Raw genomic sequence first — 24,676 nt, forward strand, 5'->3', positions numbered from 1 at the left:
GTGATGACGAGTTTCAAGAAAAAAGGGTTCCAGGGATGGGGTGCTGCAAAGGGCAAGGCATTGAAGGGTGTGGGAGAATGCCAGGAAGGAAACAAATAGTCATGAAACTTGAAGGATGAAGGCAGAAAGAGATGAAAATTTAGAGGTCAATTTTGCAGGTTAGGGCAAGGACCTGAAATTTGAGGCTGATGGCAAGAAGCAACCAGTGAACAATGAAAGAAAGGAGAGATGTGATCAGAAGTCTGGGCAAAGAGGATGATTTCTAAAGGCTGCATTTTGGATGAACAGAAGTCAGCGTGAGGGAGAGGAAATGGAAATGAGAGAGAAGAGAATGCTTTAGAACAGGAGTCGGCAAACGGACTTCCATGGACCAGATTCAACTCACCAAGCAGGTTCATCTGGCCCATGGAAGCCCTGCCACTCTTCTGCCCCTGGGCCAATTAGGGCCTGGAGGTGGGGGGGAAGGCACACAAAGTTTCCTCCACCCTGCCAGGAGCACGCAGCGCTTTGAAGTGCGACATGCTCCTGGCAGGGTGGGAGGAGGCTTCATGTGCTCCCCCGCCCCCAGGCTCTGATTGGCCTGGGGGTGGCAGAGCACAGGAAGTATCCTCCTACCACCAGGGGCATGGTGCTTAGTGGGAAGAAGGACAAAGGGGCTTCCCCATCCCCAAACCAATCATGGTCTGTGGGTGGGGAAGCCCACAGCATCCTAGCCCTGCCCCTTCCGGTGCAGCCCAGGGCCACTTCAAAAAATTTTTAAGTGGCCCCCTGCAAAAAATTATTGCCCACTCCTACTTTAGAATGCGGTGGCACTTTTTTGGAGCTTCTCTAAAACATCTGAGAGGTTTGCATATCACACAGACTGTTTTCCCATACTAGAGAACCAGTCGCGGTAGGTGCCACATGTTTAGTGTTCTCAATGTAAACTTTCCATGTGCAAAAGTAAACTTTCCACATGTATAATGGCATATTTGAATAGACCCTATAGAGTCTGACCTGCGGCTCTGTGACTAGCCATCTGAGATGGAAATTAAATTTTCTTGTGTATATTCTTGCATTTTAGCACTCTGGAGTTACTAATTGTGAAGTGAGTAATTAACTACTGCTCTAACATTTTTTAAAATATAAGCTAGGTGTCATGGGGCTTTCTATATTTTTATGGGACTTTGTTTATTAATATTAACATGACATAACTGGACAATGCTTTATGTGAGATATTTCAGGTGAGATATCATTAGAAAGGTTGTAATCTACTGAATATGATTATCCTATTTGCATGCATGTATCATTCCTGTATTTGAAGTTAGAAATATGAAGTGTAAATCTGTTATTAATGTAGTCATTCTAAGTGAGGGCCATTAATAATACTCAAGGAACTTAATGGCCCAATACTTAAGACAATGATCTGTGAATAGTCCTGTTTTTCCTGTAAGTCTGGAGGAGCAGCTATTGTGTGTCCTACCAAAACATATGGCCACGTCACCTGGGATCCATCTTGGATGCTGTATTCTTCCACAAGAGCAGAGGGAAAGCTTACAATGAACACAAAGGATTCCCGCCTTTTGAAAAAAAACTACTGAAAGTTGGAGAGTGAGGTAATCCAGGTCATCAGTTCTCTCCTGGAATCCCCACTGAAGACTCCTGCTAGAAACAAACAATATTGAATGCTGGAAGGCTTTCCAGTCTATGAAAGAAGCTTATTAGAACAACTTCAAGTGTGAAATCTTATGTGATAGAGATGTAGCCGTGTTAGTCTGGGGTAGCTGAAGCAAAATGCAGGACAATGTAGCACTTTAAAGACTAACAAGATGGTTTATTAGTTAAATCCTACCTTTTATCCTTAATAAAATCACTTTTGTTTATTAATAAACCCAGTGTCAATTATTGTTACCGAGGGAAGGGGCAAGGTGTCTGTGCATCTCTCTCTTGACACTGAGAAAGAGGGCAAATTTCATGAGCCTAACTGTACTGATCTCTATATAGCATAAGAAAGATTTATCTAGGGCTCAGCTCCCTGGAGGGCTATGTACTTGAGTACTGAGAAAAGATCTTATAATGTGCTGCTTACAGAGTATGTCTGCAGACTTGGGGGTGTGGCCCTGTCCCTGCATCTGTGCTGACACAGTCCAGAGATCTGGGCTCAAGAAAAAAGGGTTACAGGCTGCTCAAGCTGCCAGGAAAAGCAGGCTCAGTGTGGTTTTGACACATTACGTAATAGTCCCAAAGGAGTCTCAATCCAGCATGCTAGGTTTGCAATAAAAACCTGAAATCCATTTGTTTTGAATGACAATCATTATTTGTAGATGTTTCAGTCCACTCAGCCTAGAAAGTTAAATGTGTAGGCTATTCATAGCTAAGGAGTGCCTCCCCTCCAGTCTTCTCAGTGCTGGACAGCTATAGCCTTGTGTCAATATTATTACAATAAAGTCTTTCATTACATGATCACTTGATTGTGGGCTGTGTCACATACCAGTTGGTAAACACATTGTGATGCATTAAAAAGGATATAATTCCTGGCTATACAAGTATGATGGCAGTTGTTATGAAGTGGGATTTTTTCTTGCCCACATCAAGAGTGGATCTGAGTTTTTCTGGACCCATACAGTATGGCTGTCTCTAGCCAGTGATTAGTAATCTTGGGCAGAGAAGAATTAATAGGGCTGCCCCTTCCAATTCTGGTGCCCTACACAGCCTGGGCACTTGTACACATCCTTCCATGGTAGGGGACACAATCAAAAGCTGTGGGACTATGAAGGCTGAATCTGTGGACGGCAGGCCCAAAGCTGCAGGAGCAGGGCAGAAGTAAGGCAGGGAGACTGGCTGACCTGACGGCCAGGGCAAGTGGCTTGAGCACTGTGCAGTGTTTCTCCTTCTGCCAGAAGGGGAAACAGCTGGTGAGCAGTGGCTGAGCAGCCCACAGGAGGCAGGGGAAATGGGACAGTGTGGGGGATAGGGCTGTTGGTCAGAGCCAGTACCAGTGTGCAGCACAGAACTGGCTAAGACATCACAAAATTTGGGGCAATTTGGTCCCCCAAACTTCATGGTGCCCTACACAGCTGCGTATTTTGCATATTGGAAGGGATGGCTGAGGGAATTAAATCTTGCAATGTGAAAGGCCTCTGACCCAAATGCAGATAGTTGGTGGACAACATGGTAGAGACGATATTGAGGAGCATTGTGCTAGAAATGTATCTGAGGCTTACCTGACTTTAGATTTTAAAATCTCAACCATACGGTTGTAATAGCGCGTCTTCTCAACCATAACTTTGTATCAATAATTGACTGTTACCCTGCACTGTAGTACGACACTGGTTTTCAAATATTTAACTAATTTCTATTTTACCCCATAAATAACAGACAACCTGTGACCAAATTGAAATTTTCTTTGCAAGTTTCCTCCCATTGTTGCTTCCCCATGCTGAGCAATAGTTGTTCAGTATATTAGTACAAAGTCTATGTAAAAATTAAAGCTTCCATGAAGAAACTCCTTCTTTCCCTCCTTTGAGTTTGCTTTTCTACTTAGCTGTGCTAGCCTCCCAGACAGAAGCATCTGGAACTTGCTGATAACATTGGGTTTTAGTGGGTAGCCCAATAAACCAAAAGCTTACTGCCCATCTTACCAGGGAGTTGTTTAATTTAAAAGAGTAGGAGCCAGAGTGATATAATAAAATCAAAACAGATATTTAAAACAACATTTTCAACTATTTTGGAATTCAAAGATAACTCACTTGATTTGATTTAAAAATCTGACTTCCAAGTGTCTTCAAGAATGAACAACAGACTGGTAACTTGGTCTTTGGGACAATCAGGGCTATAAAAACATAACAGATAGTCATTGTAGTTAGGTTGTGTCATGGTGCAAATGATCATTATCCATTTAGTTCATATGGTCAAGTTTTCTGTATCAGATACCATTAAAAGATAAAGGAATGATCTATTGTATATGTACTACATTAGGCTCTTCATTAAAAGCAAGGCTAACCAATTTATGGAATTCATGAAGCAGTAAAATTATTACTATAACGATTAATGGTAAATTAACATACAAGAGTGCACTGACCCTCCTATCCATCTTCAGTAGCTGCAATTCATGCATATCTAAAGACAGACTGTGGTGGACAAGGACACTGGTCTCTAACTATTCATTGTATTTCAACTCAACTCAACTACAGTAATTAGTTCAGTTTAATGCAGGGTATGAATTTACTTTGTAATGAGGAACTGTACTGTCAACTCTAAGATTCCCCTGTAGTATGTGTAGGTAAATTAATACGTCTGTTAGGCATATAGATGAAAACAAGACACAAAATTAAGATTTTTTTTCAAACACAAAGATGTTTTGCAGATGCAGGGGTATGGTTTGGCCCATTGCAAAGAAATGGGTCAATTGCAAAATTCTGATTCTGACCAGTCTGAGATTTCAAAACCGATCAAAGTTTGAAGATGCTGGGAGCCAAGATTTTCATTTGGACCCAAGTTCAGTTAAAAATCAAAACAGAGTGAGCCATGAAGTATGATTATCATTAAAGTTCCAGTGATGGATTGTGCACAACACACAAGTCTCCTGGTTCTGTGGATGAAATCCATTTGAATTATACAAGTCTGCATATTTTATATTTGTTTAGCAGTTCCTCACCATGACTGCAACAATAAAACCAGAGAATCTGGGCTGAAGAAAATCTAAAAAGAGACTATCATTCTCTATGTAATTTCCCAGAACTTTTCCACAAGAGCTCTTTACCGTCTATTACTCTTTTCTCTACTCATTACTGTACTCCTGGCCTAAAATCTGTATGACAACAAGAGAAAGGAAGTGGAAAAATAGGTTAAAATGCATACCTATGGAAAGCATTGCACTTTGGAAAATAAATTTACTCTACTTCAAAGGTTAACTTCTTAGGTTTTATTATAAGAAAAATATCAAAACACTGTTCACTTAGTGTAGTAACCTCCTGCTTGCTGCTCTGTTTCTGGGTCATGTAAGTGTCACAGAGGATCAGCTCTACATTGCTTACAAGCCCAACTTGCTTAATCTGCAATCTTTTAAACATTTATGTAGCCGTTAAGCATTGTTACACAAAATGTCTTCAAAATTAACAAGGTCCACATAGGTTAGTTATAAGCACTAAGACAAAAGCATCTCAGTCTCACTCCACAGTATCCACTGCAATTATCCTCCTTTCTATAGCACCCAATTCCTGCCTAGTACAAAAGGAAAACAGTGTTCTCAAATGAAAACAAAATGGCATTCAAGAGGCAACTAAAGCTGCACGAAAGTATTTCTAAGCTTGTTAGCTTGGCTCTTTAATTTGGAAATTGGGCTAGAAATCTCACAAGAGATGAACCTGTTCAAATGACAGTATTGAAAGCTGTTCATATACAGCATCTACTCTTAACCCTCTTGATAAATATATTCTCTTCACTGTAAACCTAATCTTCACCATCCATTTTCGACTACTGGCTCTATAATCAAATGCTAGTAAATGAGGCATTAAATAGGTTGAACAGCAATATCCAGCTGTTTGACAAACCAGAAGTAATGCATCAAAAGCTATACGTTCTTACTGCATTACAAACAGGTGCTAGTTAAGGACATTCTTTCTCCCCTCTCCACCACTTCCTCCACACTTCTTGATGTGTCCGAGTTATTAAAAACACATGCACAGTTGTATTTTTAAAATCAAGTTTAGCAATAATTAGCACTCTCCAACTCTTCTACTTCCTGCATTTAAATTTACCTTTATCTCACACAGATTAGTGCTATGTTGTACATTATCTATAGCAGAAATTTTAATTATATTGGCATATAAATACAGTTTTTAAAAAGAATCATTGACTTTTAATATAGTAAAGGCTCAATCCTGTGAGATGCAGAGTCCTCATCTCTCATTGAAATGAGTGGGTGTGTTGGTCTCTCAGCACCTCTAGCTCAGAGCACTGAGTGGTAACTCCCCACAGGTAATTGTGGTAATGCCAAAAACTGTACAATGATTAAAAAGCATCTGCTACTTCATATTGACAGTGGACAGTAAGTCTGAAGGGAATTGTCAACTCTAGGAGCACAGCAGATATTTGTGAATTACTCCATACTGTGGTGAGTTTCATCAATACTACTTTAAATAATAATGCTTATTAGGATAGAAACTGCACTTGTGGGGGGGGGGGGAGAGGTTATATTTAGATGCTTGCTCATCACTTCTCAGATAAAGTAGGTGCCAAGAGTTAGAACAAGGAATTTGGAATCAGAATTCAATTTCAGGTTCTGTTCTTAGAGTTTTACCATTGTAGCCACTTCCACACAAAACCAGTTGCAACAGTGAAGTTCCTAGCCGACTTCGTGGAGTTTCTGGCATACTCTGAGTCTCAAACTGACTCCACTTGATCTCAGACACATCCCTTAATGAACCTGTGCCAGTTTCTCCACCTGCATAACACTTCCCTACCTGAAAACAGCAGGCTTTGAGGTTATCAGATGAGCGGCGCTGGGATAAAAGTCAAAGTAGTTGTACAAAAAGAAACCTGCCTGCATTAAGCTTTTTCCTAGGAAAAACAGCAGCTCTACTGTGCTAGTGCTTGTGTAGACAGGACAAATGACTGCTACCAGCATTTTAAACTTTGCATTGAGAGCAACTCTGAGTAGGATTAAACACCCCACTGCCTGTGTCTTCTCTGCACTAGCTTTTCTACCTCAGCTACTCCCTGTAGAACTGGAGGGGGCACAGAGCTCTTGCTTGGGAAGCTTCATGAGCAACACAGGATCAGAGGAATTTATTCTTCAGACATCCTACTGTCAGTAAGGAATAGAGTCCTCTTAGGCCAACAGTGCCAAGCAGCGATCTCACCCATAATCTGGGCCAAGGTCTGCTTTGGATGAAGCAAAATGCAGGACAATGTAGCACTTTAAAGACTAACAAGATGGTTTATTAGATGATGAGCTTTCGTGGGCCAGACCCACTTCCTCAGATCAAATAGTGGAAGAAAGTGCTTTGGATGAGATACTTCCAGGCTGAAGGGCATGGTGCGGATGATAAATCTGTACTACAAAAAGAAATTTTGGCAGTGAATGTCAGAGCCCAGATCTGAGATCCCCTGTCACCCATTCCCAGTTTCTCACCGAGGCTAAGGATACCATTCCTGCCCATCTCAGCTAATAGCCATTGATGGACCTATCCTATTCCACTTGGCACAAAACCTACTCAGATAATTCTCCTCATCTTAACTCCCCAGCACACCTTTCCCTTACCTCAGAGACTCATAAATACTCAGCTGATCAATTAAGTAAATTCCCCTTTGGGAAGTCTGACATGCACTTTGGAATCTTTGAATATAATTTACTATACAGATATCGGCTGAGTCTTTTGTACATATGATTAATTATCAAAAATTACAGATGTTGGTGTCAGGCCTCGGAAACTGAGGACTAGATTGAAATGAAAAAGGAAAGGTATTTATGAAACAGGATTGCTGCTTCAGTATACCTCTCCACCATCACTTATCCTGACCAGCAATTCCACTTTATAGAATGCTTCCCCATCCCACACGGGACTGACAGTCCCTCACTTTTTTGTGGAAGGAAAGCATTAATATCCTCCCTGTAATTAAATCTGAACCTAGGACTTTAAACATCTTCCTTTGAACATAAGAAGTGGTTACCATTGTTTGGCTGTTTGCAATACCTATGTTTCCACATTTGGGCAATTTGATTCTCTTAGTCTGAAAGCGAATAAACCATATTTCTCCGTCGATAATCTATTGAGAGGCTCAAAGTGATTGCAGAAATTCCAAAAACTGAAAAGCGGGCAGCCTCAGGGCAATAGCACAGTGACAAATCCCCCATGGGTAGGATAAAAGTCTCAGAGAAAAGAAAAACAAGAAACAATAGATTCTGAAGTGGATCCAAACAATGATAGAAATATAGGCAGATACGTTTTTTTGTAAAATTGGTACCAGAATTTTAGAGTGTATAGAGATACTATAAGTACACACACACTTCCAAATCCATCTCAAAATTGCTGTACGTTGCAAACTGCCTCCCAAGGCTTAATAATAAAAAAAAGGCTGCAGTATTTTATATTTCTCTGGATCTGTCCTCCATCACCAATATTTCACATCAACTGCCCAGAAAAATCAAATAAAAGGGATGAATTCTGCTTAGTCCCTCAGGCATTTGTTTTTAGATTTGTTTGGCTGGGGGGGGGGGGAGGGGGGCTTGGTCACTACTAAAAAAAGAGCAAAAATGTTTTCATTCAAGCAATCAAATAACACTCACATCCTATTTATTTCAACTGCTATGATGGACTGCCAGCATTACCCTGTGGCAACACCAAAGTATAGAAACCATACATAAGCATAAGAACCTATTGGCTTAGCATTTCCTCTTATCGTCTTACTTCTCAGAAACTCATATACGTGGACAAAGGTTATACTACTCCTTCACATGCTAGCCCGAACATGCTTTTATTGCTTCCTGTGCCTATGAAAACGTGAACCGAAGTGCACTAGCGTTCAACCACTTCCTTGTTATATAGCACAAACTTGCATGGAACTGATTATCCCAGCCTCTTTTATGTTGTTTCTCTACAGACACGCTTTACAGGGCCATGCCGAGAGTTCTCATTTTTCTTTGCACAATGGGTCATCAAAACAGCTTTTCAGTTTGTCAGCAGATGCTGTGCATGTTTCATAACCAATGGACTGTACCTGTCAGACAGGGGAAAACACGGAAAAGATAAGATCAGTTTTCCTAGTAAAAAATGGCCCTGTCACAGAAAGCAATCACACCGATTAACTTAGAGGCTTGGGCCAGCAAACCATGAATGCAGACTCCTCCTCCTTACTATTTGCATCTTCTCCTTGCTTTTCTATCAAATATCTCACTAATCATAATAAGGTACAATGGAAACCTCTTCAAGGATATAGATTAAACATGAAGTGGTTACTTTTTGTAATGACAACAACTGTACATTTATTGACCTAATATTTTTACACCTCTTCCCAATTTTAAGTTTTGTATGTAATTTGTTTCCATAAGCATAGGGTTAAGTTTCTGACACATCTCAAGGTAGCTAGAGAGGTTACATGAGATCTGAAACTTTGAGCAATGAAGAATATTTTGTTTTTTGAAACCTTACTCTTTCCACAAAGCCATAGTGGCTTGATTTAGAAATTTCAGATGCGTTTTATTTACGAACCCTGAACAAAATCCAATGGACAACACTGCCTCTGATAATGCGGGATGTTTTTAGAGCACTTCTGAAAGGCCCATCAGGAAGACAGTGGTGTTTATAAAGATTGACAAAAATGACTGACTTTATAATCAGTACTGGTGGCCATCCTCACTAGCATAATTTGTAAGCACAGCCAGTCAAGCTGCTTAGATTTATTGGGCTTCAAGCTACTTGCAGCAGGTCTGAGATATCTCAGTACAGAGCGTTAGAGTGATTAGGGCTGTCCAGAGGTTCCACAGCATAGTGGGTCTGTGTTCAAGGGAAGGCTTTCAATCTCCACTCCAGTTCCTGTATAGATATGCTCTTTCCCAAAACTAGCTTTGATAGATATCACAACACTTTATTTTAATTAAAATGCAATAACCAGACAGATATTTCAGAAGGAAATGTTCCCAACAATAACAAACATCCAGCAGACTTCACTTGGGTCAGCTGTCAACCTCCAGTACAGTAATTCCTCATTTAACACTATAGATATGTTTCAGAAAATGATCGTGTTAAGTGAAAACGTGTTCTGTGGGGTCAATTTTCCCACTGAAAATAATGGAAAAGGTGGGGGTTGTGTTTCAGGTGGTGGTGTCTGTTGGAACATAAGGTTGGGGGAGAAAGGGGACTGGATTACAGCAGGGAGGGGAGGTGTTTGGCTCTGGGAAAGGGAAGGGAAGGAGAGGGAGGCGGATTGAGTTGGGAGTATGCCCCTGTGACGGGTCTGCTGGGACCCGCACTGCGTCCGGCGAGGGGGGTTCGGCAGAACAGTGCGGTGAGCGGCACACCCTCCGCCGCTTTGCAGGGAGGCGGGGGAAGCCCCACACAGCCGCTAGCGATGGGTCGGCTGGGGAAACCCAGCCGCCGGCCTGCAAGCGAGGGCCGGGAAGAGGGAGCAAGGCGTCAGGCAAGGAGGAGTCAGCGGGGAACGGCACAGCAAGTGGTGAACTCAGCACAGCCACTGGCAATGGGCCGGCTGTGGAAATCGTGTTATTCCGGGGACGGTCATGTAATTCAAAAAACGTTCCCTAAAAAAAAATCGTGCAATCGTGAAAACGTGTTAAGCGGTCACGTGTTAAATGAGGAATTACTGTACTAAACTTTTTTTGGGAGGGACAAAGGAGACACATTGGCAGGCAGGAGTTTATATGATCTCCAAAATTTCTCTTAGAATTCACCTTCTTCTTCACTCTTCCCTGAGCCTGCTGCTTTTTTTTTTTTTTTTTTTTTTTTAAACAGAACTATGACCCATTTTTGACCTGAGTAATTAGCTGATGTTTGGAGTCTAGCAGATTGTTGCCATTTGGAGAAGAAATTGATGGACTCAGGTATATGTTTGATGCAATCCTGTTTATTTACAAAGACTGGACATAAAGTCTCATGTCCCTAAACAGAACACAGAAAAGATGCTTTTCTCTCCAAGCAGAAAGACTTCTTTCCTCTCCCTTCCAAGACTCTCAGACAGCACTATGCCCAAAATCTCTCTGGCCCTCTCAGAGCCACACTCCCAGTGTTTTTACATACCCCACAGTGAATTTTTTCTGTCCACATATCTTGGATTTCTGATCAGCATTTCATGTGGCTTGTATTTTGGGTGGTAACTTTTATATTGTTTCAGCTATCTCATTCCATATAGAAGCTTAATTGCTTTTTTACATTTATCCTGAATAAATAACAGCTGTTACATCCATAATTTTTAAAGAAATTTCACTCAATCCCCACCATAACTAGATTACAAAATATGTACAGTACCTATATTTGAAGATAAAATATAGTGTGAAAAGTATCTGAAAGACCTCTCTTTGGTCGTTATTATATGGCTGCTAATCAGTGTGTTTTCTGAATGTATATTTCCTAATGAACACCACTTCACAGTATAAAAAGACAAAAATAAAATAATTCACACAAGAAACTGATTGGATCAAGCCCTCTCCCGCTTCACACAAGTGTGGTATTAAGCAAAGACAACATCAGACTTGCTGGAGAAAAAAATATAATGGCCAATGTACTTCTGAACTTGTTGCTTCCTGCTTGAAGTCATGCAAATATCACTGATATATTTTACAGATGTGCAAGTTATGTTTGGATCAAGGCTCCAGTATCTCACAGCTTTCAGCCATACATAGAGCTACAAAGTCAGAGCCAAAATAGTTCTTCTAGTTTCCCACAGCACTGATGTCATTCACCCTAGCACTGGTGGTCAGAGTTTCTCAATTCCCAAGTATCAAAAGGGCTCTGAAGTTTGTGTGCAATATCCCCAGTGATTAGGCCACATGTGGAAGAAGCATTTTACAAAATCTTGTAAGTTTAGGGAGTTGTCCAGCTTTTCTAAATATATTCCACAGTCAGGCTAAATTCCTTTGTCTTTCCTTATACCTGAAATAAACTATTAACATTCTAAGAGGCATTATCATAACTTCATTCAGAAAGCTTGCTTGTTTTCAGCTACCGTAGTTCCTCCACATTAACAAAGCGTAAAGCATATATTTATCTACATCTTCTACAATAAATATGTACACAAAACACCCTGACACAGCAATACAAAACAAGGGAAGACTAAACAAAATTAGATTCGATTTTCTTATGCACTTCATAGGCAATGGCCAGATTTATCAACAACTGGAAGAGGTGGGGATAGGAGCAATGGGATGGGAGGATTTAAAGAATCCCTCATTTCAATGTCTCCCTCCTTTTTGGTTTCTGTGATCTCCATCACACAGTCAACCAAAACTCCAAAGAGGCCTCCCTCCACCCAGCCTTGTCCTCTCCCGGTGCTGTCCCCTATTAGCACACTGACTCTTTACACAGCCAGCGTGTGTCTACACTGGACCCTTACCTCGAAATAAGCCATGCAATTTGCACTATGTAAATTGCGTAGCTTATTTTGAAGTAATTTCAAAATAGCTTATTTTGAAATTTGGTGCTATAAAAACAGCTCCAAATTTTGAAATAAAGAGCTATTCCAAAACGTCCCTTAACCCTCGTAGAATGAGGGTTACAGGGATGCTGGAACAACACATCTGTTATTGCATAGGTTTTTTGAAATAACAGGCGCGTTTAAAGACGCAGAATAGCTATTTCGGGATACTTCCCAATATCCCAAAATAGAGCCGTGGTCTAGACATAGCCCCAAAGAGCTGCTAACCAAAAAAATGCCTTTTTGAATAAAAAAGCTTGAAGTGCAAAGGCAGACCTTGGTTTGAGAAGGGCTAAGGAGAGGAGTTACTCCTCCTTGGGACATGTTCTCCTCTCAGGCTACGGCTAGACTGCCGCTTTTTTTCAGAAAAAGGTACATAAATTGCATACCCTTTTCGAATTGTTTTTTCGAAGAGACTTTTCTGAAATTTGGCCCATCTACATGGGGCCAATTTTTGGAAAAACCTCCTCTTTCAGAAGAGCCCTTATTCCTCATAAAATGAGGAATACGGGGCTTCCAAAAGAGCATGTTTGCTCTTCCGCAAAAAAAATGTCAGAATAGCAGATGCCTTCCCTGGACGTGGTGAAGTATCCTGGAAAAACTCTGTAATCTAGACATAGCCTCAGTCGTGCTGTGGTTGCATCAGAGGAAAAGAACCGAATTTGGCCCCTTGAGTGAATGCAATTACTGATGTCTTTAAAAGAGAAAGTAAGGGGTCATATCACAGGTTTTCTGAAGCAGTCTAATATACCATACAATCTCCTTGTCTCAGATGACAAAAGACAGGCTTTAGGTATAATTAAGCTTTGAGAGATACCTAACTTGAAATCTGGCCCTGTTAAAATGGGACACCCGGCACTGGCCACTGTTGGCAGACAGGATGCTGGGCCAGATGGACCTTTGGTTTAAGCCAGATGCTACGTTCTTATGGGAATACCATTGGTTCCAGCTGACCTCTCTTGCTCCAGTAATACCTCTGTAGATGAATAAACTTTTTAAATATGCCTGCTATAGTTAATTGAGAATGCAATTCCCTCCTTTAAGTCTGCAAAGGCTATGAAGGATCGGTGGATATCTCCATGGACTCTTGAGGCCTCCTGGCATCTTTGCCACAAAGGATGGGCTTAAAACAGCTCAAATAGTGAATGAAGTGAAACCACTGCCCATCCAGAACACTACTTTCATGAAAGTAGCACTGTTTCTATAATTGATTCTGCATGCAAGCACGGAAGCTGGCTGGTGGTTCTCCTTTCTAGCCTGATCCTCTTTAACCACTGCCTCAGTGGAGTCAAGATAAACCAGAACTTGCAGCAAGCTTGAGGAATCTAAAGAGTCTGCAGATCAAATCAGCCAATAGTGTCAGCTGCACTCATGAGCACTGAGCAAGCTGATATCACATGGCTCTGATATTAAATGAACTGAACTTAATTTATATTAAGCTGTATCTGTTTCTGCGTAGATGGGTTTCTGCCTTGGTCTGATTATCATTTAAAGAAAAGGAGCGAGAATACAAGCTGAAGCCATGGTGAAAGTGAGAAAAGATGGCCCTCAGTGATCAATGCAGCTGAGTGGGAGGAGATTGAGATTTTATCACTTTAATTTTATCTCCGAGTTGGCTGCTGCAAACTGAAGTGCGCCTATTCTGTCAATTGCACTGTAAGAGAGGCCTCATTTCTTACTCTTTGCCTGCTGAAAATCCTGCACATAGATCACATCAAATGAGCTGCGGTAACATTCCAATATCCTTAAAGTGAAAACAAAAACCTTAATTCAATTGCTTACCACCAACAGAGTTGCATCCACTTGAGAGAGTATGTTTGTCTGTCTGTCCAAGAACTCCTCCTAACTGGTTAGAGGTACGACCACCAAATTCAGTATACAATGCAGCTTCCTCTTATAACAAACAAGGTCAGAGTCTGGTTGTGCCAAGACAATGGGATGTACCTGGAGTGGGATTGCTTCTCATAAAAACAAACAGAAGACAGACAGACTCACCAAGAAGGTAAAAAGGGCTAGCTGAGACCCCCTATCTGGGACTTCCCAAGCCACCTACGCCCCAGGCACCCTTTAGGGAAGATGAGGGGGCTGAGGCTCTCCCCCGAAATTCATACAGGGCCATTGCTGACTGTTCCCCTTTGTCAGGAAGTGAGGGGAAAGTGCGCAGTTTTTTGCATTCCTCACTCTGGCAGGGGAGTACAGGGGGCGAACGAGCTGTGCATTTTGCTCTGGCTCCCTGTCAGGAACAGGACAGGGAAGAACAAGCAGCCTTGGTACAAAACTTGGGGGTAGGAAGTGTGCCTTCCGCACACACACCCCTACACACACAGAACCTCCTGCCCGTAGCCCCTCCTCATTCCCAACCCAGACTCCTGCACCCCCCACAACTTCAAGTCCCGGCCCTGGCTCTTGCATCTTCCAGATCCCCACCCCTGCCTTGAGCCTCCTGCACTCCACCTTATCACAAACTAAGGATGTTAAGAAGCAGGTAACTGACTAATTGTGTACTTGATACGATTTGTATCGACTACACAATTAGTTGATAAGCGTCACCTTTGCAGTTTAAATGTAGTAGGAGCCAGTTCCGCAGGCAGCCCCGCTCCTATTACATTTAAACTGCAGAGCTGCAGCGGGAGTAGGTTCGGGAACTGGTGCGAGCCAGGACGCAGCAGTCCTTGCTCACGCTGGTTCCTAGACAGCTGTGGCTCTGCCTTTTAAAATGTAATAAGAGGCTTTTACTACATTTAAAAAGCAGAGCCGAAGTGGTCCCACAGGCGCCAGGTCCCCCGCTGCGGCTCTGCTGCCCCTGCCCCCGCTGAGACGGTGCAGGGGGGAACCTACTTTTAAGCTGGCTCACACCCCTGTCTTGCTGCCTCTGATACAACGGGGGTAGAGGTGAAGCGAGTAGTTGAGTAGTGATTTGACTACCTGATAACCCTAAGCTTATCGAGTAGTCAGCTACCTGAGTAGTGGCTTACATCGCTTTCACAAACCCCCAAACTCCTGCACAGAGGGTCCCCTTGGAGGTGGGGGTACAATAAGACAGCATCTGTAAGAAATATAAGTTACTTTCACCCCTGGATTGAACCAAGATGAGTCAGAAAAATAGGATGAACCTGGAATAGGATTGCTTCTCAATAAACCTTACAGAAAAGAGATATAACAGATATTTGGAGCAGTGCTCTATTTTGGCACAGCCAAATCAATACTTTCAGTTTAAAAACTAGATGAAAATGTTATTGCAAACCACAGTGATTATAGCCCTTTTTTGTTAAAACATGGCAAATGATAACAGTTTCTAGCAGGGTTTTTTTGGGTTGGGGGCTATTGAGCCACAGAAAAATCAATTGGGGCCCACACAGAAGTGAGAAGCAACCAAACCCTCACTAACATGGCCCTTGGGGCAGGGGATAGAGGGGCTCCAAGCCTTAGGGGCTGGATCCAGGCAAGCTGGGGGCTGCATCCAGCCCCCCAGGCCTTAGTTTCCCCACCCCTGATTTATAGGGATCAAGAAAAAATACACTTGATGAAATTCCCAGTTAAAAATAATTCACTAAAAAACAATTAAACAGAAAAATTTTAACAATCCCCTTTTTTAAGCAATCCTAAATAAAAGTTAATTTCATAAAAATAACCTGGTATTTTTGAAAAACACAAACATTTAAATAAAACGTACATTTTCCTTTTATTTAAAAAACATAACTAATTAAGTTAAGGACCTGAGCAACGCCCTGTAATAGTGCCAGTGAAACCCACTCATGAAATCTGAAAAATAAAAATAAATTATTTTAGTCTACCCTTCAATTTCAGAACTATGGTCCCAAGTCAGCATGTGTTTAAGTCCATATCTATATTTAGCACAGCTCTTAAGTATGTATTTAATTATAAGCACATGCTTAACTCCCATTGACTTTAATGGAATTTAAGCACATGATTCAAGCTAATAAGTATGTGATTAAGTACTATGTTGAATAAGAATTGTCTGTTGAAACAGGACCTCTCCTGGGAAATGAAAAAAGCAAACAGAGATAAATTGATAAGAGTAGAGGGGAGCTGCCCAATCTCTGATGAATAAGGGGTTAACTTCAGCTCAGCTTCTCTCTCCTCATTGCTCAGATGACCAATAGATGTGATTCCTGTGCCTACCTACAGGAAGGAGAAGGCTTTGGTGAGTGTAGTCCCCTTACTAAAGTGATAGAAATGTAGCCGTGTTAGTCTAAAGGGGCCTCTGTTTTACTAAAGGGGCCTCTGTTTTATTCTAAAAGACCCTGTGTGCTACAATCCAGACTACAATCCAGACTACAATTCCCATGAGCCCTTGGAAAGAAACAGGAAGGGAGGACTCTGGGGGGAGAGAGGACTGCTCTCTCCATGTGCTTGAAGAAGAGGCCTAGCAGTCTGGGACTCTGCCTTGGAGTTTGGACCCAGAGGGGTAGCCAGGCTGCTGCCAAGGACATTAACCCAGTGCAGGGGCTGTTGGAGTGCAGCTACTAGATACCTGTTGGAACTAGGAGCTAGCAGGCTGCTTCCTATAGGCACAGCATGAGGCAGTAAGTTTGGGGCCTTGTTGGAAAAGTGCTGCCTGGGACAGAGCTGCTGTTTAGCCTGGACCAAATCCTCACTACAGCTGCAACATCAGCGCGCCAATGCAAGCACGTGTCTGGGACTGAGTCTAGGGGTGTGCACACTCTGGGGTGGAGTCACTGTTGTCTAGCTATATAAGCTTCCACTATGGTTATGTGTTTTGTTAATGCTATTCCTTGCTATTCTGTTAATCCCTGTTTAGTTAAGTAAAGATTGTTTATTTTAAAGTATTCTATTAGATCCAGCTTTATGTTGGAATGAGTATATTCCTGGATGCTCTCAAGGCACACCAGTGAGTGTGTACAAGGCCAGCCAGGTGGAGGCACCGCCAGCAAGGGACTGCAGCAAGGGGGTGGATAGGGCTTTCCCCAACTAAACACCATCACCAGTGGGGTGCTCAGGATCTCTTTTAGGTTAAAACATCTGGCGCCCAGGCACACCTGTGAATGTGACCTGCGCCCCAGTAACCCGGGAGGAAAAAGGGGGTTACATGAGTATATTCAGTTACAGGGCTCAGCTGAACCCCAAGCTAGAGGCATGGTTCAGTGTTTTTGCTCATGTAATTTATTTTGATTTCATATTTTAAACTGTTTGTTTTACAGTAAAGATCTTGCTAATGTGACTTTTTCTCTGCATCATTCCATCAGTTTACATACATGACTTTTTATCCCCTAAAACTCACTAATCACAAGGAGTAAAGTGGGACAAACTTTTTTGAGATTAGACCCTCTGTCCTAATCCTACTGATTTTTCTGTCTGATCTCAACAATAAACAAACCAGCAGTAGAATAAGATACAACCACTGCAAATGAAGAAATCTCTCCAGCAAACCATCTGAGGCCACAGGGAATGTAAACCCTGGTTTATAGGAATGACATAGTCTGAGTGCTGTTCACAAGGCTGAAACAGTTAAAAGCAATTACCACCTCAGAAGGCAGCAGTTCTAGTGAGACCTGAGAAGTTCTTCATTTTAATACAGGATAGTGCTACAAATGACCTAGCAAAAGAAAATATTGTATTCACCCTGCATTAGGTACACAGGAATGGAAGAAGACTAGCAAAAATATATGGAGACTGGGTTTACAGGAATTTATAATTGAGCACTAGGGAGAAATCTTGCAGAGCTCTGCATGTAGTGCCTGCACTGACATTTATTGTAAGTAAGGATCAGAGCCCAATAGAGACTGTTCTGAGTGAGTTTCAGTAGCATTCATTTACAAAGACCTAAAGCAGTTCCTAAAGCAGAGCCCCCTGCTCAGAACCCAAACACCACAGTTGTGCATTCACACAGCAGCCAAGCGGAATGCTGCAGACATAGAAATGTCTGATAGGGCCAGAAACACTATCACATCACTTACATTTTCCACTAAACCACACACACATTTTGTTTCCCTGGCTGAGCCCAGATTTCATAGACTGACCAACATCTGAAAGAAGAGGAGGAACAGAACAAGAGTACTTAACCCAGGAAAAGAAATATTCAAAAGAAAGAAGCAAACAACATATTCTCAGGACCAAACAGCTTGTATGAGAAAACTCAACCATCACTAAGGCTACGTCTACGCTGCAAGGTTTTTGTGCAAAAACAAATGTTTTTGCGCAAAAACCTGAGCAGTGTCCACACCTCAAATGAGCATTTGCACAAGTAAATCAGCAGTTAAACGACAGAACAGAGGACTTTTGCTGGTGTAGGTAAACCTCCTTTTATGAGGCATAACTTCCCTTTTGCGCTACAGCTATTGCGCAAAAAGGCAAATGTGGACGCTCTAGGGCTTTTTTGCGCAAGAAATCCCTATGGGAAAAAACACAGGTGCTCTGATGGCCATTCTATGAATGGCCATCAGAGCTTCTTGCACAAGAGCCTCAATGCAGAGTGGATGCTCTATTGCGCAAAAGCACATCGCTTTTGCAATGTGCGTTGAGGTGTGGATGTGCTCTTGCGCAAGAAGTTTTTGCGCAAAAACTCTTGCGCAAAAGACTTCTTGCACAAGAAGCATGTAGTGTAGATGTAGTCTAAATCTGACACAGATGGAGAGAGGTTTGCACTCTGATCTTACTTTTCACCTGTTCCTATAAACATGCACATTGACCTGATTCGACCATGGGATGAGACAGTGGGAGGGAGACAGAGAAATGCCATTTTCATATTAATTAAAAAAATCTGCATCATGAGCTTGTAGAAGGCAAGTGCAGCACAGTAACACAGCATGGTGATGTGATGTGGTATCAGCATGCAGAAGTCTGAGGCAGTAACCTAAACCTGGGAGGAGCCCTGAAACAAATTATCAGGTGAGCCTTCAGAGAGGAAGGGTACAGTCTTGTTACCAGTAGATCAAAGGGAGTTTTGGAGTTGCCATTGTTGGGAATAGAATTTGGTCTTGTTGACACTAACCACTGTGCGCATACGTGGCCATCAATCTAAGCTGTAATAGTGTAGCTGAAGTTGACAGAGTCAGCACAGTGTCTTTCACACAATAAGGTTGGGGGAAGGGGCTGCTTTCCCGTTGGTTCCAGCTACTTTTCTCGTCCTGGTGGAGTACTGGAGTCAACAGGAGAGTGCTCGGAGATCAATCTATCGCATCTAAACAGACACGATAAATCACCCACTGGAGGATGAATCATTGCAGCATCAATCCATCATCTAATGGAAACGAGCCCCAACGTACCCGCAGAGTTGACAGGTTCAGTGTCCAGCTCAGGGAAGGTATAAAACAAAGCACAAATGTAGAGGTCAGAGAGAAAATGAGGGGCCTCCTTCAACAAGTTCATATTTGGCGAGAGGGTCAGTTAAGCATCAGAAGGATGAGATGCTTATGGAAATGACTCAGACTGTGAGAACCATACACATTTGAGTAACTGTACTGGAACTCTCAGGAGAAAGCCCTTTCTCATGAAACTTCAGGCATTTCTAGTTCCAGCTTGGCAAGAAGTAACATGAGAGCAGCCTCCCTCCTGGAATTTTGTATTTCTGGTTCCAGTCTAAGCCAGCAAAACAAAGTGGAAAATGGATTTGAGTAGAGACCCTTTACATTATCTGAGTGTAATAAACATCTGAATTTATTTCCATTTTTCTGACAACATGGCTTCCAGTATTTCAGACCACAGAGGCAGTAGTTTTCATCAATGTGAGTAGATTCTAGAGGTGACCCGATATGCCAATTTTATAGAGACAGTCTCAATATCCTAATATAGCTGCCAATTACCACCTGATTTTTCACACTTGCTAGCTTTTCACCCTAGTAAATTCACATAATGTACATTTTAAAATCTAGCAGCTGAGCATGGAAATGCCACGAAAATATGTATTTTATAAATCATGAGATAAATATCACATGGACAAAAGATTCTCAGAAAACTTTACTGTAGAAAACCCTTCTTACTGGTGTTAATGGAGACACATTATTGGGAGATATAGCCGACATCTTTGGAAATCCCTCACCTTTAACAGTAGGAGGGATACCTAGCATAGATGTGGAGCAAATACCAGGATTTTAATAATCACAGCAGATCTAGATAACAGTATAAAAAGCTTGGGTGACCAGCCCATCTAGAGTAGTCTGCCCAATCATTCCTGCCCCTAGTGAAGCAGCAATGGTGAGAGATTTCAGGAAAAAAAAAGTCTAGTGTGGACAGAGTTCAGGAAGAGGTTAATACACTCCATCCTACTTGCTAGAAGAAAGAGCTATTATTGGGAATAGGAAGGAGGGGGAAACAAATAAAGTAAATCAACGGTTTCTGGAATGTAAGGCAGGATTTTACCTGGAGTCTGATTTCTGAAGAGACCCACAGTGGCTCAACAGGATAATTTTACAGTAACTCATATTATACTCACACACTTTTCCCATATTGCTAAAAGCAATTCACTCTATCAGCAGTTGACCATCGCCAAATTTTCCTCCTTTGTATCGGTCTTCCTCTTGGGGAGTAGCAAATAAAGGGCACGCAGCTCATAACTTTTATTTTTTTTAACCAATGACATTCTTATAAAAAGGAAATAAAACTCAGAATTTAATAGCCATTAACTGTTCCCAGCACAGCTATTGTGATCAGGAGACATAAAAAAATCCCTCCATGGCCATAGGGCAGATTCTCTAGTATTAAACGACTATGGCGTGATTCCAGGTGCAGAAAGAATCATTGAGGTTGGTTCTTTCTTGTTGTCAGCTACTCCTCTCGTGCTTTCAGATCCACTGCTCCACCTCATGCCAGCAACACAGTTCCAAATAAGTTGCCCATCTGCCCAAACTCAGGTTCTGAACCCCGCTGTGCCAAGTGGCCTTGTCGCGTACGTTCACAATGACGCAGAAGCACACTACCATCTCACCCTCAATATGGACGTTCCAAGAAAACCAATATTAAAAACTGTGCCTGTGACTGTTACATCTGAGACCATATTTCTGCTATGCCTGCTTCTCAGATGGCTTTCCCTGCGCTCCCTCTGCTAGCATTCAACATCTAGGTGAAACCTCATAGGCACCTACTTCAGCCTGGCCTTGCAGGGCACACAAGCGCTGACTTTTCTTCTTCCAGCTGGGTGTGCCGTTCCCAGACTCTGCCCACCCCAGACTCTGCCCACTCCACCTCTTCCAGCCCCATTCTGCTTCCTTCCCTCGGGCTCTCCAACCTCCCGCCAGCCACCACTACACTATTTTTTTCTGTGGGTACTTAAGCCCTGCAGCACCCACAGAGTCAGCCACTATACAGGTATGCTCCATTTCCCATTCACAAGAGCTCCTCCCTTGCCTCAAAACAATTTCAGACCCATCAGTCTCATTAAAATCAGGATTCATTAAGAATAAAGTGAGAAAAATGGATTAAAACAATAAACAAACGGATTGCATAACACATCTTGTGGGCAACTATGCCAAAGGACAGCTAGGTATGTACAATTTGCATTAATACTGTAGAAAATCACCTTACACTTAAAAGAACCCATCCTGTATGGTCAACAGGTCCTTGCCTTCTTGACCCTACTTCCTCAGCGAGAGACACTCTCTCCTCTAAGTAGCTGTTATATTTCTCTCACTAGAATAATTGTATTTTCCCCACCTACATGCCCTTGCAGATTCAATGGACTAGATATCCTTCATTTCCTTTCAAATTGTTATATCATGTTATTGTGCACTAGCAGCTTGTTGTATTAAGCTGCTACTGTATTCTACTACAAAGGAAGCTGCATTTCACTGTTGGGTGAAGTGATTACAAACTATAGAGAATATTCAGGACAGTGAGTTAGGGTCTTTTAGGATTAGAGGAGTGATGAAAATGTAACACATTTGTAGCTTTAGCTAGAGAGCTACCTCCTATCAGACAGCATAACTTTATAACTGTCGATATAAAGACCCTGAAATAGTCTACCAATATAGTCATTGTCACATACTAGAGATATATGAAGAGATTAACTACAGTCGGGGGAGGGGAGGGGAAGGACAGGGGACCTTCAACTACTGGGTAGACATATTAAAATGTAAAAGATAAAATGCCCTTATCAAAACCAGCATAATGGTTTTTCAGATCCTAATATTTTGATTTCTCAACATATTGCCTCATTCTGAAGTAGCCAAGATATGAAAGCTGTATAAAACTGGAGGTGGAGAAGACAGTGGGTTTTTCTCATGAACAATCCAAACGTTGCCAGTGACTTTCCCAATCATTCATTTATTTCCTTAGTTGTCCAGGATGCCCTTTCAAAAAGTTCTATTTCTGGAAGGGACACTGAAACACTGTGCCAAGAGAATGGAAGTCCTGATGTGCCATTCAAAGTCCCTGAAATATCACATGATTAATTTGTCAAGGACTTCACCTGAGCAAAATACTAACTTTTTTCATAATCTGCAGAGATTCTCAAATAATTGACTGATAACTACTCAGCAGTGATTATTGCTATGCTACATTACTTTCTAAGAACAGCATCACAAGGCAGCTGCTTGTTACGTCTATGGCAGTTTTATGGATAATATCCACAAATGAAGAATAACTATTTTCTATTATTACGAGCCACTTATTTATAAGTCATGAAGGCTGAAGAAGCCTAGTGGAGGATTGATACATTCACCCTTCACTTCTTAGTTTAGCATGCTCTTTGTGACAATTAATTTTGGTTCAAATCACAGAATCAGTTCTCTGTAATATGACACAGTTAGGACACACTGGCAGCCCAAAACTAGAATAGCATGAGATGCCGCAAATCAGGATTCAGGTGCTTTGGCAGAGCTGTTTCAAAAGTATGCATCAAGCCTGACTACACTAGTTCTGACTGTAGCTAGAGTTCATCTCCTGCACGTGTGGGAAGACAAACATTTAGGGTATGTCTACATTGCTATTTCGGGATACCTGTGGTATCCCGAAATAGCTACCCTGTGTCTACACAAGCCTAAACAAGCCACCCATTATTTCAAAATATTTTCCAAAACAACAGGTGCACTATTTCAGCCTCCCAGTAACTCTTGTTCCATGAGGGTTAAGGGATGTCTCAAAATAGCACGTTATTTTGAAATTTGGCACGGTCTAGATGTGCCAAATTTCAAAATAAGCTATTTCAAAATAGATTCACAATAAGATACGTAATTTGTATAACACAAATTGCGTATCTTATTTTGAGTTTAAGGTGCCGTGTGGACGCACTCTTAGACACCAAATCACCGTGACCCAAATCACAGAAACAGCAAATCTTGAGATTATGTGAAGGAGTCACTTAGCAGCAGCGGGATCAATTTAATACTTCAGAGAGAAGCAATCAGTTAATTCAGTACATATGTCTCTCCCTTCTCTTCTTCTTTCATATATGTCTGGTTCTCCTATCTGTTGCTTTTAGTCTTTTCTGAGTGAAACATATTAGGTGCCATTCTATAGTCATGTGTCCCGGGTCTGTCTGTCTGTCTCTCTCTCTCTCTCTCTTTTTTTTTTTTATTATTAAGTAAACTGTTTTATCTCCTTTGGTGACTTTTTATTGAATACATCTTTGAATACTTTTGGAGGCCATACCAAAAATGCACATATGGACCAGAATGAAAATGGATGTTCATATTTTAATACAAATATTTTCCTTATATTCACAAGGCCTTGAGTATCCCCTTCATCAGCTTTTTCTCTAGTCCCACCCTCCTCTTTAATCCAATTCCCTACAGACACACAACATACTGTCACAATTGTACCCTCCTGTCTTTGCCCATATGCTTAGACAGCTACTAATGTCACTTAGGGGACAAGGAAGTAAGGAAGTGCTCCAAAAACAGTGCAGGCAGAACCTCCCTTTCTCTTGAGCCAAGTGTATCGTTCTGCCAACACATCTGTTTCCCCACCAAGCCAGCAGAGTGTGAAGGTCATCCCTGAACCTGCACATGTACCAAATGGCAGTGCAGAATGCTAGGGGAGAGAATTGCAACAAGGACGAAGCTCCCCCCACTGACACCCCCATTGATTAGAAAATGAGATCACGCTATCTTAGAGAAATTCCACAGCAGGAGGCAAAATTCCCCCCGAAGATGGAGGCAAATTTCTTATCTTCCAAGGAAACCCATGTTTTTGAGGAAACATGAGGTCTTACTACATATGAACTCCCGGCCTGTTAAAATGCAGCACACATATACCATACAGATTTATTACAAAGGACAATGAAAAAGGAGAGTGTTTTCTATTCATAAAGCCTTCTTTCCACAGGAATTTTCCCGGGGGATCTGAACAAGGGATAGCATGCATAACAGGATGAGGCAACTCTCAAAATACATTCTCAAAAAAATTAGGTATATTTGCATACAGACAGGGGGCCAACAGACCTTCCAGGTCCCTCGGCAAGGTGTGGGGTAGCCAGCTCTGCCTCAGGCAGAAGGGGCGGGGCTGGAGGCAGCCAACCTTCAGTGCTGCCCGGAGCTAACCATGCCATGCCTGCCTCCCCCGGGAGCCCTCAGAGTCACCCAGACCGCACCAGGTGGCACTCCGGTGGCAATTTAAAGGGCTCTGGGCTCCA

The 24,676-nt window shown here is 42.0% G+C and overlaps 1 long non-coding RNA gene across 2 annotated transcripts in view; it reads right to left on the minus strand.

Moving 5' to 3' along the window:
• The window catches only part of LOC112545567 (uncharacterized), a 528,724-nt gene that overhangs the window by 314,986 nt on the left and 189,062 nt on the right, over positions 1 to 24,676 (minus strand). For both annotated transcript variants that reach the window (XR_012901638.1, XR_012901639.1), the window contains one exon: positions 3,729 to 3,811. This is a non-coding gene — a long non-coding RNA (uncharacterized LOC112545567). The remainder of the gene's footprint in view (positions 1 to 3,728; positions 3,812 to 24,676) is intronic.

This window comes from Pelodiscus sinensis, chromosome 2 (genome assembly GCF_049634645.1).
Source record: "Pelodiscus sinensis isolate JC-2024 chromosome 2, ASM4963464v1, whole genome shotgun sequence".
In the NCBI taxonomy this organism is placed as follows: Eukaryota; Metazoa; Chordata; order Testudines; family Trionychidae; genus Pelodiscus; species Pelodiscus sinensis.